The following is a 16,823-nucleotide window of genomic DNA, read 5'->3' as shown; positions in this document are numbered from 1 at the left end:
TCAATGGCCCATCCTAATAAACAAAATATTTAATTATACTGGGATAATTGTGCTTTTATATTAATATGCCACAAAATTTTCACTTCACAATTGTATACAAAAAATAAAATAAAATAAAATGCCCAATTAAGGTTGTTCAAGTGTTGAGGGAAGGATGTAATAAGAATCAGACTAAACATTAGGAAGGCTTTTCTTTAAGACTCTCAGTTCATCTCAGCCATATTTTCTCGACTTTCTAGTCTCATGTCATATGAGTCACCTATATTTCTTACTTCATTGAATAAATAGTTATTGTCACTATGTGCCAGGCACTGTCCTAGGTCCAAGAGAAATGATAAATGATTAAATGATAAAAACAAAAGTCCCAGTCCTCAATAAGTTTATATTTTACTGGGATGAAAAAAATATGTAGAATATTAAATAGAAAATGTACATAAAGTGGGGAAGAGCATGCTAAAATTAAGGAGTGGTCAAGAAAGGCTCCCAGTAGAAGGCTGTGTTTTAGATGACCTTTAAAAGAAATTATGGATTCTAAAAGGTTAACTTCAGGCAGGGGAAACCTGGGAAAAAAATAGAAAGATGAAATATATAGCAGCAAGTAGACTCATGAGTTGAAACATGGAACTTATAAAAAAGAAGAATGTGTAATAAGCCTGAAAAGTTTTTGCTAAGGCAATTAGGTTAAGTAATTTGCCCAGGGTCACACAGCTAGGAAGTGTTAAGTGTCTGAGGCCCGACTTGAACTCAAGTCCTCCTGACTTCAGGGCTGGTGCTGTACCCACTACGACACCTAACTGCATTCAACCAGCATTTTAAAATTGCCTACTCAAACTATTTTAGATGAAAATATTTCTCAGATATATTATGCACTTTCTTTCCTTTTTTCCTGAATTTAACTTTTTCTTGAAAACTCATGTTACAATGAACATTCTTATTTTAAAATACTATGATAAAAAGTCAAATTTTCAGTGTTTATTGTGGACTCTGTACTCAAAATGGACTTCAAATTGCTGTAGATTTTAGTATTGCATTTGATTTTTATAGTTTTTCTACCTTTACCTTTACTATTAGGAAACTGGAAATTATCCAGAACATTCGAATTGAGATTTCTTAAATAAAAAATTTATATGAGATTTAAACACAGAGAATTGTTATGAACTTTAAATATTTACAGCAATCTAAATATATTTTATTCAATTTTTCTCAAGGTATTAAGATTCTTCAGGCATTCTATTTTTTTTTTTCAGATTTGGCATTGTTTTTGACTTTAGTTGAGACACTTTGACTCCTGATTAAATTTTTATTTTTTCTTAATACAATCCTTTAAAAATTTTTACTTCAGATAAGCATTTTAAATTTATATTACTGAGAATAATGAAAATGACATCAGTTTGTAGAGTTTCAATTTGAGAAATAAAAAGATGAAGAACAAGTACTCGTGTTATCATTTATGATTTATTGCACACTTTATTTTTTCCAATTCACATCAGAGGCCTATTTTCATTTCACATTTGCTGGAACAAATTCTAAGTAAGTTTTGACTTTCAAAGAATTCTCTTTTATTCGTACAAAGACATTTATTAACCCCTATGTAAAAGGCATTGTGCTTGAGGGAGAAGGGCTACAGAGATAAATTAGACATAATTCTGCCTTATTAAAACAATACCAATAAATTCATGGGATTCAATAGCAGAAGATGCTATGCTAGGCCTGAAGAATATACATGGAAAAAAATTCAAAGATTGTAAAATTTACCTTCACATAAAAATGATACAGGGGAAATCAGTTGAACAATACCTTAAATATGAGGATCATAGGATTTCAAAATTGAGAAGGGTCTTGTATTATTTTTTAAACTAATTCCTATATTTTACAGTGTAAAAAACTGAAGCTTCAGAAGGAAAAAATGACCTTTCCCAAAGTCACATAGGTAATAGGTAATAAGTGACAGACAGAATTTTAAACTCATTCCTCTAATTCCAAATCCATAACTTTTCACACTGTACCAACTAGATGGTCTGAAACTGTGTATTCCAGGTATAGGAGAAGCTTGAGCCAAGACAGGAGAGTCATTTATAGGATCATAAATATAGGGCTAAAAGGAACTTTAGTGGCTCAATGCCCTCTTTTTAACAGATGAGGAAACTGAGGCTTAGGGAATAGGTGCAAAGACACAATTTGAATAAGGTCACAGGAGTAGTCATAGGTAGGGAAAGGATTTGGACCCAGGTTGTAATCCAAGGGGATTGATTCTGAGACTTGAAGGTCTGTGAGTGAAGAAAGTAATCTGAAATAAGGCTAGAAAGGGATCAAATTGTACAAATCGTGGAATACCAAACTAATGAATTTGTACTTCATCTGTTAGGAAATAGTGAACAGAAGGATCCTGCTTGTTTTGGAGCAGGAGGATGACACACTGTCAGAACTGTTCCTCAGATATTTTGGCAATCGTGTTAAAATGTACAGGAGGAGGTACAGACCCTAGGACTCCTATCTTCCCACAGACATTAGAATACCCAGAGATATAAAAGCCTACTTTCTAAGAGAGAACCACTCACGAGAGAACTGGGCAAAGAAAGTCTTAACTTAAAATTCTTTGCCCGTCCCTGGACCTAATAATAAATAATGATTGAATGAAATTTTAGATTTTCTGACCCAAGAATCACCACTCAGCACAATTCCGAAGATCAGACGCTTATTAAGCTCCTACTATGTGCGAGAGAGAACAAAGCAGAAACCACCCCCATTCCCTGGAATTCACATCCAAATTAGAGAGCACAACTACAGAAACGCAGGTAGATATACACCAAGTAAATACTAAGTGATTTGGCTGGGGGGTGAAGTGCCAAGCCTAGGCAAGGATCAGGAGAGGCCTCGGATAAGTGATGGCATGTAAGCAGAGCTTGAAAACTTGGGCCCGTTTGTTCCGCACCAGAAAAGAGGGAGGGGTGGGGGTGAGAGGCCCGGCTCCCGGGGGCCTCCATCAGTTCATGTCCGCAGCGAAGTCAAGCTAGCTTCCCCCCCGCGGCCTCCCTCCAGATACCCCCACTCCCACTCCCCTCTCTGAGGCCGATACCCCTATCCGGGCCCTCACTCGAAAAGGGTACAGCAGCAACTATCAAGACCTCGGGAAAGCAAAAGGACCGTCCCAGGACTGGGAAGAAAAAGGGCCAGCAGCTTCCTCCCCAGGCCCCAGAGCCGAGGCTCGCGACTGGGGCTGCGCGAGCTGGGGGCGGGGCTCCAGGAGATGAATAGCAGTGCTGCAGCCCTATCATCACTGCCACAGCTGCTGCAGAGGCAACGCCCCCTCCCGCCCACCCCTGTGATTGGTCGCCTCTTCATTCATTGCCGCCTCTCTTCTCCCTCACTGTCCTCGCACCCTCCCACCCAGTCTCCCCCCCAACCTCGACCCCCCTGTTCTCCACCGTGTTGCACATAGCTGCCTCATTCTCCCCTTCTCCCTCCCCTTCCTCCTCCGGTTCCTCCTCCCTAATCCTCCGCCCCTTCCCTTCTGGGTGACTCTAAGCCATCTGCCGTGGCGGAGGGAACTGGAGGCGTTAGTGGGGTGCGTGGTGTGAGGGGCGTGAGGAGGGTGTGCGAAGGGTGAATGTGGAAGTGTGAGTAGGCTCCTCTCTCCCCCGACACCGCTTCTTTGCGGGCGTCTCGCCGGGCTTGTGTAGCCTCGTGTGTGTGTGTGTGTGTGTGTGTGTGTGTGTGTGAGCGTTCCCTTTCCTGCCCCTTCCCTCCCCGCCCCCCTGGCACCACCGAGCCCGGAGCTGGGACCAGCCAAGTCCGAGAAGACCCGTCGCCAACTCCTGCCGCTACCCAGGACTGAAGCTTCCCACCGACTGCGAAAAGGTGACTTGCGTGTCCGGGCTGGGTGAGTGTTGTGTTGTGTTTCGGGAGAAGGGCGGGGAGGGTCATGAAGCCACGCACATTTTGTGTCTGTGTGTTTTGTTCTTGCAGGCACGCCGCGCGTTGTTGTCCCCCTCCCGCCCTAGTGGCCCTTGCTCCCCCTCCCCCCCGTTGTGCAAACAGCCCGCAGCGGGGGGAGTGGGCCTGGAGGTGACCATTTAACCGCTATTGCTACAAAACTAGCTTTTACTAGTAGCGTTTTGCCGGAGATTTCGTGAGGGTTTGGGAGGAAATGTCAAGATTTGGGCTTGAGCTTGTTGCCCAAGAGTATAGTAAATATCTTACAGAGTGAGTGTGAGAGAGAGTGTGTGTGTGTGTGTGTGTGTGTGTGTGTGTGTGTGTGTGTGTGTGTGTGTGTTGAGGGGGGTGAATCATGTCAGGACTTGGCCCTGGGATTGTCTCCTTCTTTCCCCACAGAGTATGTAGCAGGTGTCTTGTGTGTTTTGGAATGGTAGTGGTGCTGCTGGGGGGCGGAGAGCGTTGTTAGGATTTGGGGTTGGGATTCTTGCCCTAGAGTGTAGCTGGCGTCTTAGAGTGTGTGTTGAGGTGGTGGTGCTGGGGGCGGAGTGTTGTTAGGATTGGGGCTTGAGATTGTTGCCTCAGAGTAGCAGGTGTCTTTTATATCGCGTGGGGGGGGGGCGGGGGAAGTGGATGAGTGTATGTATGGGAGGGGGGACATTGTCAGAATCTGGACTTGAGATTGTTGCCCCAAAGTAGTAGGTATCTTTGGACACAACTCTCACATACCAACGTTGTAGATATTTGCTATATAGAGGAAATAAATATGTAAAGTATATAAAGTATCGTTTTTACATAGTAGCACTCATTTACTTTGCAGAAGAAAAAATATTATTCTACAACTGGGAGTGGTTGGAGGTGGGGTTGCCTTAGAATAGCATGAATTTGATGTTTGTGATTTTAAATGCTACATTAATAAAAAATTTTGCACACGCTTGTATATAACCAAATTGTGTATTTAATTGGATATATAGAAGGGAGTTATACAGGTGTAAAAGATGTAGTGTCCCAAAAGTCTTAGTGCACTTTAAAGCTGAGAATTGCACTAAGACTTTTGGGATACCCTCCCTATATGTGAGTGCACTGTGTGTTTAATCAACTCAATCAAATGGTGGGGGGGCGGGAATATGATGTATTCAAATGGATAGGTTTTTTAAAAATCTTTAAGAATTTTTGCAGCTATTTTGCCTCCCCTTAATTTTATTACTTTTTGTTTGACAAAAGAGCTTTTTGTCTTATATTGAGTTTATCTGATGATTGTTTTATTCTGTTCTTTAATATTTTATATATTGTTAGTGTTAGTTCTTTACCTTTCCTAGAATAGAAAGTCTATTGGATTGGTAATTTTCATGTAAGATTGATATACTTACTTGCAGGATTAACATGTGTAATAGTTGACTCTAGGTATGAGTACATTTATACAGAGTAAATTACTTCAAAATTGTATGAGTTCACTTTGTGGGATGAATTCACCTTTTAACTCTATTAATAGGATATTCTTATTAAATTATGGATAAAATTAAGCTCATTATTCCACTATTCTAAAGTATTAAGTAGCTATCTGGTGCAGTGGAATAAGATATTTCAAGGCAATAATTTTAGAAAATTTAGGGTCTTCTCTGCTTTTTCCAGTTACAATAACTTGATAACTTGATGTCTTAGAATCACAAGCAGGGACCAGAATTGCCTATTGTAGTGACCCTTGACCATTATAACTTTTTAATTCAAATTAATATACCTTACATATGTACATGATGATTATAGTAGTTTTTGTTATTATTTAAATAACACATGTACAAAATTGAGACATAACATCTGGCCTCTTACCCAAAGGAGCGTATATATCTAATAGGGTAGAACAAGGCCAAGACACATAACTCTTACACCTGTTATAGTGTAAAGTGTATAAGAGAGGTCCAAAGTAAGTAGTATCAGTGATTTGAGAAATGAGAGATCCATTGAACCTAGAGTAATGAGGGAAAACAGTGAAGGCAGCACCTGAACTGGGACTTGAAAAAAGGAAAAAACTTGAACAGTTAAAGATGTGCAGGTGGCACATAATGCTCAAAGGTATAGATGTCATCCAAGATTAGGAAATGGCAAATAGTTCATGGATGGAACAGAGTATGTGAATAGTAGGTATCTACAATAATACTGAAAATGTAGATTGTTGCCAAATTACAGAGAGTTTAAAAATTGAATTTAGGAGTTGTATTTTATTGCCAAGGAATGGGAATCCCTGAAGGTATTTGAATAGGAGAATAATGTGTTTTTTTGTTTTGTTTTGTTTTGTTTTTTTTTGCTTTGCAAATGAAAAATACTCTGGCATCAATACTGTGGTTGGATGGATGGGTTAAGGAGAACAATTTGGAAACTATATGGTAATCTAGGTAGGAGGTAAAGAGGCCCTGAACTAGAATTGTAATAGTAGAAGTGGGAAAAAAGAGGGAACTTCGAGATAAGAGGATTGCAAAGAGTTTAACAGCTGATTAGGATTATGTTTTTGGAGTTGGAAGAAACCTTAGAAGTAATCTAAGGCAACTCCCTTTTACAAGGGGAAACTGACAGCAAAAGAGAAGCATGAGTCATTGATAAATCTGAGACTTCATGTCTTAGGAATTTGAAGAAATGGTAGGACCATGGAAAAAAATAGGGAAGTTAGAGGAAAAGACAAGTTTTGGGAGGAAGATAATGAATTCAAATTTAAGTCAACATCCAATCTGCTTCTGCATAGAAGTTCTCACTAAAATCCTTTCCAGTAGGCAAGTTAAAATGAAATATCATAGAGCCAAGGAAAGAATGATGAGGCTAGAATCCTTAGTACCCACATTTAGGATTTTGGAGCAGGACTATAGTTCTGTTGCACTGACTGTGTAATGCCATAGAATAATCAAAGGAGCCGTGAAAAGAGTGATTAAAGAAGTAGGGAAAATATCGGAGAGAATTCTAAGAAATAAAGTGAGTCTCAGGGAAGGGGTAAATAAGAATATCCTGTAAGAGATCTGGAAGAATGAACTAAAGAAATAGCCTTTAGACTTAGCAATATGAAGATCATTGGTGATTTTGGAAAATAATGATTTCTATAGAGCTGTGAATAATGGAAGTATATGATAACTTTTAGGGCCAATCTTTTAGTGTGATTTTTTAATAGAACAGTCATATTTAATGGTTACATTTAATAGTGATAAATATAAAATCATATTGGATTTTAAAGTATAATATGAGAAAGGCATAGGTAAGCATAATATATTTGAAAAAGATTTGGGATTTTTTGTGGATTAAAAATTCATTGTGAGTAAACAGTATGACAGTTTAAAAAAGCATAGGCTGCATTAAGAGAAGCCCAGATGTTCTTTACTCTGGATTAGGGAGGTGATAGTCCTGCTGTTCTGTACTCTGATCTAGTCTAACACATCTAGAATAGTGTATTACATTCTGAATGCCACATTTTAGGAAGGACATTGATAAGCCAGACAATGTTTATAAGAAGGCAACCAGATAATGGTAAAGGACATGAAGATCAAGTCATATGAACATTAGGTGAAAGAACTTGGAATATTTAACTTGGAGAAGAGAATATTTAGTGGGGACCTAATAGCTACTTTCAAATATTTGAAGGACCCTCACTTGGAAGAGAGAATAAATGCATTTGGTCTAAAAGGCAGATTTAAGTGTATTGGCAAATTTATGCTTAATGAAATTTTTAAAAAAACTTTCTAGCAATTAAAGTTATTCAAAAGTAGAATGGGGTCATTTTGTGAGATTAGATACTTCCATACTGATTATCTTCAGGAAAAGAAAAGCTGGATAATAATTTTCAAAGCATCTTGTAGAAGGAAAAAAAAAATTTAACCTCAGATGGTCTCTGCTGTTTCTTCTGTATCTTAAATAGCAATGTGAAAGAGCAATATCTGATAAAATATTATTATTCTGAAATACTAATCAGAATATATTTTGTCAAGTGTTTTCTATATGTTCAACATTGTGCTAGGTACTCCAGGAAACACAATTTTGTCCTCAAAAAATATGTATGATCTATTTGGGGAGAATTTTTTAAACACCCATGTATCTTTCGGAATGCTTTAGGATACTGAGTGCTCAGTGTACACACACACACACACACACACACACACACACGGCTGGAATTTGTGAAGACATTTACATATTCATAAATTTATATATATATATATATATATATATATATATATATATATATATATACACACACACATTTTTTCAAATTCCAGCTATTTATCAGCAGATATTTATATGAATGAATCATGGAACAATCATAATAATTGATATAAAGCATTTTAAAGTTTACCAAGTATTTTATTTCATTTGATCTCACAATAACTTTATGAAGTAGGTATAGGTTTAGAATCCCCATTTTATAGATAAGAAAATTGAAGGTGAGAGGTTGTGACATGCTTTGAGAGTAACTCAGCTAATAAAAATCAGAAGTAGCATTTAAAACCGTTTTCCTGACTTCCAGCTCTAGCACTCTCCATTATTTCAATTCAATAGATATTAATACTTGCTATGAACATAATACTATGTTAGCCATTGAGGGGATGGAGAAGAATACAAAGTTGAATAAAGTAGTCCCTTCTCTCAAGGAACTTGGAGTTCACTTGCAGAAATGACAGGTATGCAGATTATTATTTTTATAAAGCTTTTTATTTTCAAGATAGTTTTCAGCATTCTCCTTTATAAAACCTTGTGTTCTAAATTTTTTTCTCCCTCCTTTCTCTTTATCATCCCCTCCCCTAGATGGCAAGTAATCCAATATAAATTAAACATGTGCAATTCTTCTATACATATTTCTACAATTATCTTGTTGCACAAGAAAAATCAGATTAAAAAAGAAAAAAATGAGAAAGAAAACAAAATGCAAGCAAATAACAACAATAAAAAAGTGAAAATATTATGTTGTGAACTGCACTCAGTCCCCACAATCCTCTCTTTGGATGCAATGGCTCTCTCCATAACAAGACCATTGGAACTAGCCTGAATCATCTTGTTGTTGAAAAGAACCACGTCAAGGGGCAGCTAGGTGGCACAGTGGGTAAAGTACTAGCCTTGAAGTCAGGAGGCTCTGAGTTCAAATTTGGCCTCAGACCCTTAACACTTCCTGTCTGTGTGATCCTAGGCAAGTCACTTAACCCCAGTTGCCTCAGGGGGGAAAAAAAACCCATATCCATCAGTATGATTTGCTTGTTGCTGTGTACAGTGTTCTCTTGGTTCTTTTCACTTCACAATTCATGTCTCTCCAGGTCTTTCTGAAATCATCCTGCTGGTTGTTTCTTATAGAATAATATAACATGCACATACCATAACTTACTCAGCTATTCTTCAACTGATGGGTATCCACTCAGTTTGCAGTTCCTTGCCACTACAAAAAGGCATGCAGATGACTATAACATGTGTCAGAGATATGATAAGTAGAAGGGAGATGGGGTGGAAATAATTTCCAGCTTTTGATATCAGAGATTTCATAAATGACTTGAGGCTTGAAGGATGGGGAAGATCTAGATTGGGAGAGGGGTAGACATTCTGGGTCAGCAGGACAATCTGTATGTAGGTATAGAAGCAGAATTTAGCAAAGCATACTTGTTTCACAATGAGAAGACCTGTCTAATTACATATAGAAGAGACTAATGAGAGTTTATTATCAATAATAATAACTGGAAATGTAAAATTTTCAAGATTAAAATATTCCATTTTAGCTTTCATTTTAAATTTGGGAATGTTTAATGTTTGAGAAACCAGCTTATTAATACCCAATAACAAAGGTAAGCAGTTTGAGTTCTTTTAGATAGATGGCATTCAGGGGATGCTGATATCCAAGTTATCATGGATTTAATGTAGAAAAACTAGTATTTTAGAAGACTCACTTAAAACCATTTTCTTTTTTTTCCAGGAAGAATTTTTTTTTATTAAAGCTTTTTATTTTCTTTGTTTTTTTTTTTAATTTTTATTTAATAATTACTTTATATTGACAGAATCCATGCCAGGGTAATTTTTTTACAACATTATCCCTTGGACTCGTTTCTCTTCCGATTTTTCCCCTCCCTCCCTCCACCCCCTCCCCTAGATGGCAAGCAGTTTTATATATGTTAGATATGTTGCAATATATCCTAGATACAATATATGTTTACAGAACCGAACAGTTCTCTTGTTGCATAGGGAGAATTGGATTCAGAAGGTAAAAATAACCCGGGAAGAAAAACAAAAATGCAGATAGTTCACATTCGTTTCCCAGTGTTCTTTCTTTGGGTGTAGCTGCTTCTGTCCATCATTTATCAATTGAAACTCAGGTCTCTTTGTCAAAGAAATCCACTTCCATCAAAATATGTCCTCATACAACATCGTTGTCGAAGTGTATAATGATCTCCTGGTTCTGCTCATTTCACTTAGCATCAGTTCATGTAAGTCTCGCAGTCCTCTCTGTATTCATCCTGCTGGTCATTTCTTACAGAACAATAATATTCCATAACATTCATATACCACAATTTACCCAGCCATTCTCCAATTGAAGGGCATCCATTCATTTTCCAGTTTCTAGCCACTACAAACAGGGCTGCTACAAACATTTTGGCACATACAGGTCCCTTTCCCTTCTTTAGTATTTCTTTGGGATATAAGCCCAATAGAAACACTGCTGGATCAAAGGGTATGCATACTTTGATAACTTTTTGGGCATAATTCCAGATTGCTCTCCAGAATGGTTGGATTCGTTCACAACTCCACCAACAGTGCATTAGTGTCCCAGTTTTCCCGCATCCCCTCCAACATTCATCATTATTTTTTCCTGTCATCTTAGCCAATCTGACAGGTGTGTAGTGGTGTCTCAGAGTTGTCTTAATTTGCATTTCTTTGATCAATAATGATTTGGAACACTCTTTCATATGAGTGGTAATAGTTTCAATTTCATCCTCTGAAAATTGTCTGTTCATATCCTTTGACCATTTATCAATTGGAGAATGGCTTGATTTCTTATAAATTTGAGTCAGTTCTCTATATATTTTGGAAATGAGACCTTTATCAGAACCTTTAACTGTGAAGATGTTTTCCCAGTTTGTTGCTTCCCTTCTAATCTTGTTTGCATTAGTTTTATTTGTACAAAGGTAAAGCTTTTTATTTTCAAAACATATGCATGGATAATTTTTCAACATTGATCCTTGCAAAACCTTTTTTTTCCAAATTTCCCCACCTTCCCTCCCCTAGATAACAAGTAATTTAATATATGTTAAACATTTTAAAATATATGTTAAATCCAATATATGCATACATATTTATACAATTATTTTGCTGCATAAAAAAAAATCAAATCAAAAAGGAAAAATGAGAAAGAAAACAAAATGCAAACAATAAAAAGAGTGAAAGTAAAAAGCCATTTTCTTACAAATTGTATATTAAAGTATTGAAGAAAATAGATTGTTTCATTATTGTCATTCTCTTGGATGAAATTATTGAATGTGTCTTTGATTTGTTGTTTCATCCACTCATTCTTTAGGAATAGATTATTTGGTTTCCAATTTATTTTTTAATCTATTTTTCCTTGACCCTTCATTATATGTAATTTTATTCTATCATGATCTAAAAAAGATGAATATTCTATTTTTGTCTTTCTGCATTTGATTTTGAGGTTTTTATGCCCTAATACATGGTCAATTTTTGTATAGGTTCCATGTACCATTAAGAATATTTCTTTCTGCCTCTGTTCAGTTTTCTCCAAAGGTCTATCATACCTAACTTTTCCAAAATTCTATTTATCTCCTTAAATTCTTTTAAATTTATTTTGTGATTCAGTTTATCTAGTTCTCAGAGAGCAATATTGAAATCCCTCACTAGTATAGTTTTGCTGTCTAATGCTTCTTGTCGCAATCTTAACTTCTCTAGGAATTTGAATGCTATGCTATTTGGTATATATATATATATACATATACATACATACATACATATATATGTTTAGTATTAATATTACTTCATTATCTATGTATATATATATATATGTTTAGTATTAATATTACTTCATTATCTATGATACCCTTCAGAAAAAAATACCCTTCCTTATCTCTTTTTGCTTTGGCTTGATCTGAGATCAGGGTCGCTACCCCTGCTCTCTTCTTTCCCTCAGTTGTATTAGGAGGGTTTTTGCCTCTTTTTGAGATATAATTTATCTCAGTTTATCTCCTTTTTCCTCTTCTTCAAGCACAATCCCCTTTCCTCTCATTTCTTTTTTATATCATCAAATTATACCTATACTCTCTAAGTATACCTATAACAGAGATACAGTTCTCAAGAGTTAAATCTATCATCTTTCCTTATAAGGATTAAACTTTTTTTTAAGTTTTTCTTTTCTTTTTACATTTTTATCCTTCTCTTGAGTTCTATATTTAAAGATCTGATTTTCTGTTCAGCTCTGATCTTTTCATCAGAAATAAATGAAATTCACCTGTTTCATTGAATGTCCATTTTTTCCCCTGAAAGATAATGTTTAATTTCGTGGGGTAGTTGATTCTTGGCTGCAATACAAGTTCCTTTGTCTTTCAGAATATCAGATTCCATGCCTTTTAAAGTAGAAGCTGCTAAGTCCTGGGTAATCATGATTGGGCTTCTCCATATTTGAATTGTTTCTTTTTGGCTGCTTGTAATATTTTCTCCTTGATCTGATAATTCTGAAATTTAGCTACAATGTTTCTTGAAGTTTTCATTTTGGGATTTCTTTCAAAGGTGATTGGTAGATTTTTTCAATAGCTATTTTACTTTCTGATTCTAGGACATCAGGGTAGTTTTCCTTGATGATTTCCTGAAGAGTATTGTTTAGAATTTTTTTTTTTTTTCATCATGAGTTTCAGGTAATCCTGTAATTTTTAGATTGTCTCTTCTGGATCTATTTTCCAGGTCAGTTGTTTTTTCCAATGAGGTATTTCACATTTTCTTCGATTTTTTTCATATTTTTAGTTTTGTTTGACTGATTCTTGATGTCTCATTGAGTCATTCACTTCCATTTGTCCAATTCTAATTTTTAGTAAATTATTTTTTTCAGTTAGGTTTTTTATTTCCTTTTTTACAGTTGGCCATTTGGACTTTTAAATTAGTTGTTTCATTCATTGATTTTTTTTTTGTTTGTTTGTTTCACAAATTCTGTTTTTCAGTGAATTGGTTTATTTTCCCATTCATCAAATCTATTTTGTAAGAAGTTATATGTTTTTTCCATTTTGCTAAGTCTATTTTTAAAGGAGTTTTCATCAGATAATTTGTTTCTTTTTCCAAACTCTCCTGCAAAGTTCTCATTTCCTTTCCCCATTTTTCTTCTAACACTCTTTTAAGATCCTTTTTTCATTTTTCCAAGAGAGTCTTGTGAGATGAAGACCAGCATATTACCTTTTGAGGCTTCATCTGGAGATGATTTGCCTTTAGTTCCTCAGGGTTTGAGATCTGTTCTTCTTGTTCTCCATAAAAGTTATCTATAATCAGAGCCCTTTTTGCTTTTTTGTTCATTTTTATTTTTATTTTTTATTTTTTTTATTTTTTTCTTGGAAAATTCCTTTTTTTTTTTTTTGTTTTAATAACTTTTTATTGACAGAACCCATGCCAAGGTAATTTTTTTACAGCATTATCCCTTGTACTCACTTCTGTTTCGATTTTTCCCCTCCCTCCCTCCACCTCCTCCCCCAGATGGCAAGCAGTCCTTTACATGTTAAATAGGTTACAGTATATCCTAGATACAATATATGTGTGCCGAACTGAACAGTTTTCTTGTTGCACAGGGAGAATTGAATTCAGAAGGTGAAAATAACCCGGGAAGAAAAACAAAAATGCAAGCAGTTTATATTCACTTCCCAGTGTTCTTTCTTTGGGTGGAGCTGCTTCTGTCTATCCTTGATCAATTGAAACTGAATTAGCTCTCTTTATTGAAGAGATCCACTTCCATCAGAATACATCCTCAAACAGAATCATTGTTGAGGTATATAATGATCTCCTGGTTCTTCTCAATTACTTAGCATCACTTCATGTAAGTCTCGCCGGTCCTCTCTGTATTCATCCTGCTGGTCATTTCTTACAGAGCAACAATATTCCATAACGTTCATATACCACAATTTACTCAACCATTCTCCAATTGATGGACATCCATTCATTTTCCAGCTTCTAGCCACTACAAACAGGGCTGCCACAAACATTTGGCACATACAGATCCCTTTCCTTTCTTTAGTATCTCTTTGGGGTATAAGCCCAGTAGAAACACTGCTGGATCAAAGGGTATGCACAGTTTGATAGTTTTTGTTCATTTTTAAAGGTTGGGATCTCTCTTAGGGCAAAGGGGAGATTGTACCAAGCTTCCTCTACCGGGGACAGCGGCATCATGGTGCCCTGGGGCCAGTGCTGCTGACTTCCTACCTTCCTGTGCTGAGTAGGTGTGGCCAAGTCCCTTGTTATTCTGGGATTTGGGGGCTCAGTGCCTTTTGTAATTGTGTGATGTCTCACAGCTAGTCTATTGATCCATTGGCTTCTGAACTAGGACAGAGTGGCCAATGTTGTATTTTGACTAAGAGCCTCCCGGTAGATTTCCCCCAACTTGGAATTGTCCTGGGTCCCTGTGAGCTGTCAATTGAAACAGGCATTTTCTGAAGTTCTTCCAAAATATCTTATGCTAGAAATTAGTTACCCTCCAAAGATTTGTGTATTCTGTCCCTCCAAAACCAGTTCAGAGGTTTGATCTGGTGTTGATCTGAGGGAAACCAGGAAGAGCTTAAAGGCCTGTTTACAGTCTACCATTTTGGCTCTGCCCCTGGGTCAAAGAAAGTAGTGGCAAAAGTGTGATTTCATATTAACATATACTGATATGAGAAAATTAAGAAATAGAATGGGAACAAGCATGGATGAAAACAGAAAAAAGAAATGATATTGTCATTAGAGTGTTCCATAGACTACCTAAAAAGAAAGAAAAAATGAAGTTGGACCTTGGGAAATAGAGTAACCCTTATATAGTAATGATGTGGGAATTCAATGATCCTGGTTTCTGCTGAAACTTTATCTTTACCCCAAATTATTTCTTTATTTGCCTTAATGGTTAATCTTCCAAAAAGTGAAAGCCAACAAGGGAAAATTTTGGATCTGAAGCTTACTAATAATGAGAAACTATTTGCTAGTGTGGAAATGATGGGAACTTTGAAGGGAAGTGACCATTCATTCCATTGCAGTATTTGTGAGTTAGTAGAAGACAAAGCAGTGGTAGTCTGACATGCAGCTTATACTTTGGAAGAAGAAATTTCAAAGAGTTCAAAAAAAGAATAGGTAAGATCCTATGTACTAAAAATCTACAAGGGAGTTGGCTCAAGAGGGATAAGAAATTTTCAGGAAAGAATTTCCAAAGGCACGGAGAAAAATAACTTTATTCAAAAGGAAAACTAATGTCTCTTTGGCTATCTGGGAATTCATCAACCCACTTAGAATTATAGAATAAATGTAGAGAAGATGAAAACAAGGGTGAATAGTAGGAACTAAATACAAAGCTACAGCATAGTCCTATAAGATTATTGTGATGAGTACTAACAAAGTGAACTGAGACCAGTATGGAGAGCTAAGGCCAAAACAACGAAAAAAAAAGATTTTTAAAGACTTTTTGTAAGCTATCTTGGGGACAAGAGAAGGATCAAAGAAGAACTAGTACTGATGTGTTGATAGCCAGCAATGAAGAACAAAAATAGGAGTTAAACTCTTACTCTATTTCTGTTTTCTCTGCCAAGAATAATAACTTCTGGACCAGAAAAGTCTAGAAAAATGTGACCAATAGGGAATTGATAGTCTAGATAAGTAGGGAAATAGTAAAAGAAGCACTTAGCTTTTAATGAATTCAGGTCACTAATTTCAGATGAACTACATCCTCAGATTGAAAGAACTAAAATGTGGTTGCTAAATCATTTTGCAGTTTTTGAAAAATCAGATATAATAAGAAAAAGACTACAGAATTGGAGAAGGAATTGTTGATTTTCAAAGAAGGCAAGAGAGTATATTTAGAAAACTTTGAGTCAATAAGTTTGATTTTGACTTCTGGAAAAATTCTAATGTAGTGAACATTTAGAAAAGGAAGCAAAGATCCCCAAGAACCAACACAGCTTCAAGTTTAGATAATATGAGATTGTTTCTTTCTATGACACAGTTACTAGACTGGTAGACTGGACATATGTGCTATAGATATGGTTTACTTAAGAGTTTAGCAAAACGTGATGAGGTTTCATAGTTTTTTTGTGTGGACAAGATGGAAAGAGAAATAAGGCAGGGCAGCTAGGTGAATGGCATACTGGGCCTGGAGTGGGGAATACTCTTCCTGAGTTCAAAATTGGTCTCAGATATTCATTAGCTGTGTGACCTTGGGCAAGTCACTTAACCCTATTTGCCTCAGATTCCTCATCTATCAAATAAACCAGAGAAAGAAATGACATACTATTCCTGTATTTTTGCCAAGAAAACTCAAATAGAGTCACTAAGAATAGGAGATGAGTGAAAAATGACAAGGCAGCAAGCAAGTATACTCAAAGTGAAATGAGCTGGTTAAATGGCTAAACTCAAAAAGTCATTAATGGGCTGACAAGGGCATCCAGTGGAATGGTTAGCCCAGTGAAGGTAAACTCTAAAAAATTAATGAGATAGATAAAAGTACAAATATAACGCTTATTTATTAAATTTTTAGCATGGACAAAACTTTGAGGATAGCTAACACATTGAATGATTTTAAAAGATCGTGAAAAGTTAGAATTGATTGAATCTAGGGAGAAAATTGGGTCCATAAATCAACTTTACAAGTTTAAAATGAATAAGGTGTGGCTGGACAGCGATTCTCACAAAGATCTTAGGCAGTTTAGTGAACTATAAAACTCAAT

At 36.2% G+C, this 16,823-nt stretch overlaps 1 protein-coding gene across 3 annotated transcripts in view; it reads left to right on the top strand.

Annotated features, from left to right (window-relative positions):
- Positions 1-3,425: 3,425 nt before the first annotated feature.
- Positions 3,426-16,823, top strand: part of DPY19L3 (dpy-19 like C-mannosyltransferase 3) — a 112,045-nt gene continuing 98,647 nt past the window's right edge. The window contains exon 1 of one of the 3 annotated variants that reach the window (XM_051979754.1): positions 3,426-3,880. The gene's annotated coding sequence lies outside the window, so the exon portion shown is untranslated. The remainder of the gene's footprint in view (positions 3,881-16,823) is intronic. The other 2 variants (XM_051979753.1, XM_051979751.1) reach the window with 2 other exon arrangements.

The sequence above is a fragment of the Antechinus flavipes genome, chromosome 2 (genome assembly GCF_016432865.1).
Source record: "Antechinus flavipes isolate AdamAnt ecotype Samford, QLD, Australia chromosome 2, AdamAnt_v2, whole genome shotgun sequence".
NCBI classification, from domain to species: Eukaryota; Metazoa; Chordata; class Mammalia; order Dasyuromorphia; family Dasyuridae; genus Antechinus; species Antechinus flavipes.
The sequence above is the reverse complement of the archived record's forward strand: the minus strand, read 5'-3'. Positions and strand labels throughout refer to the sequence as shown.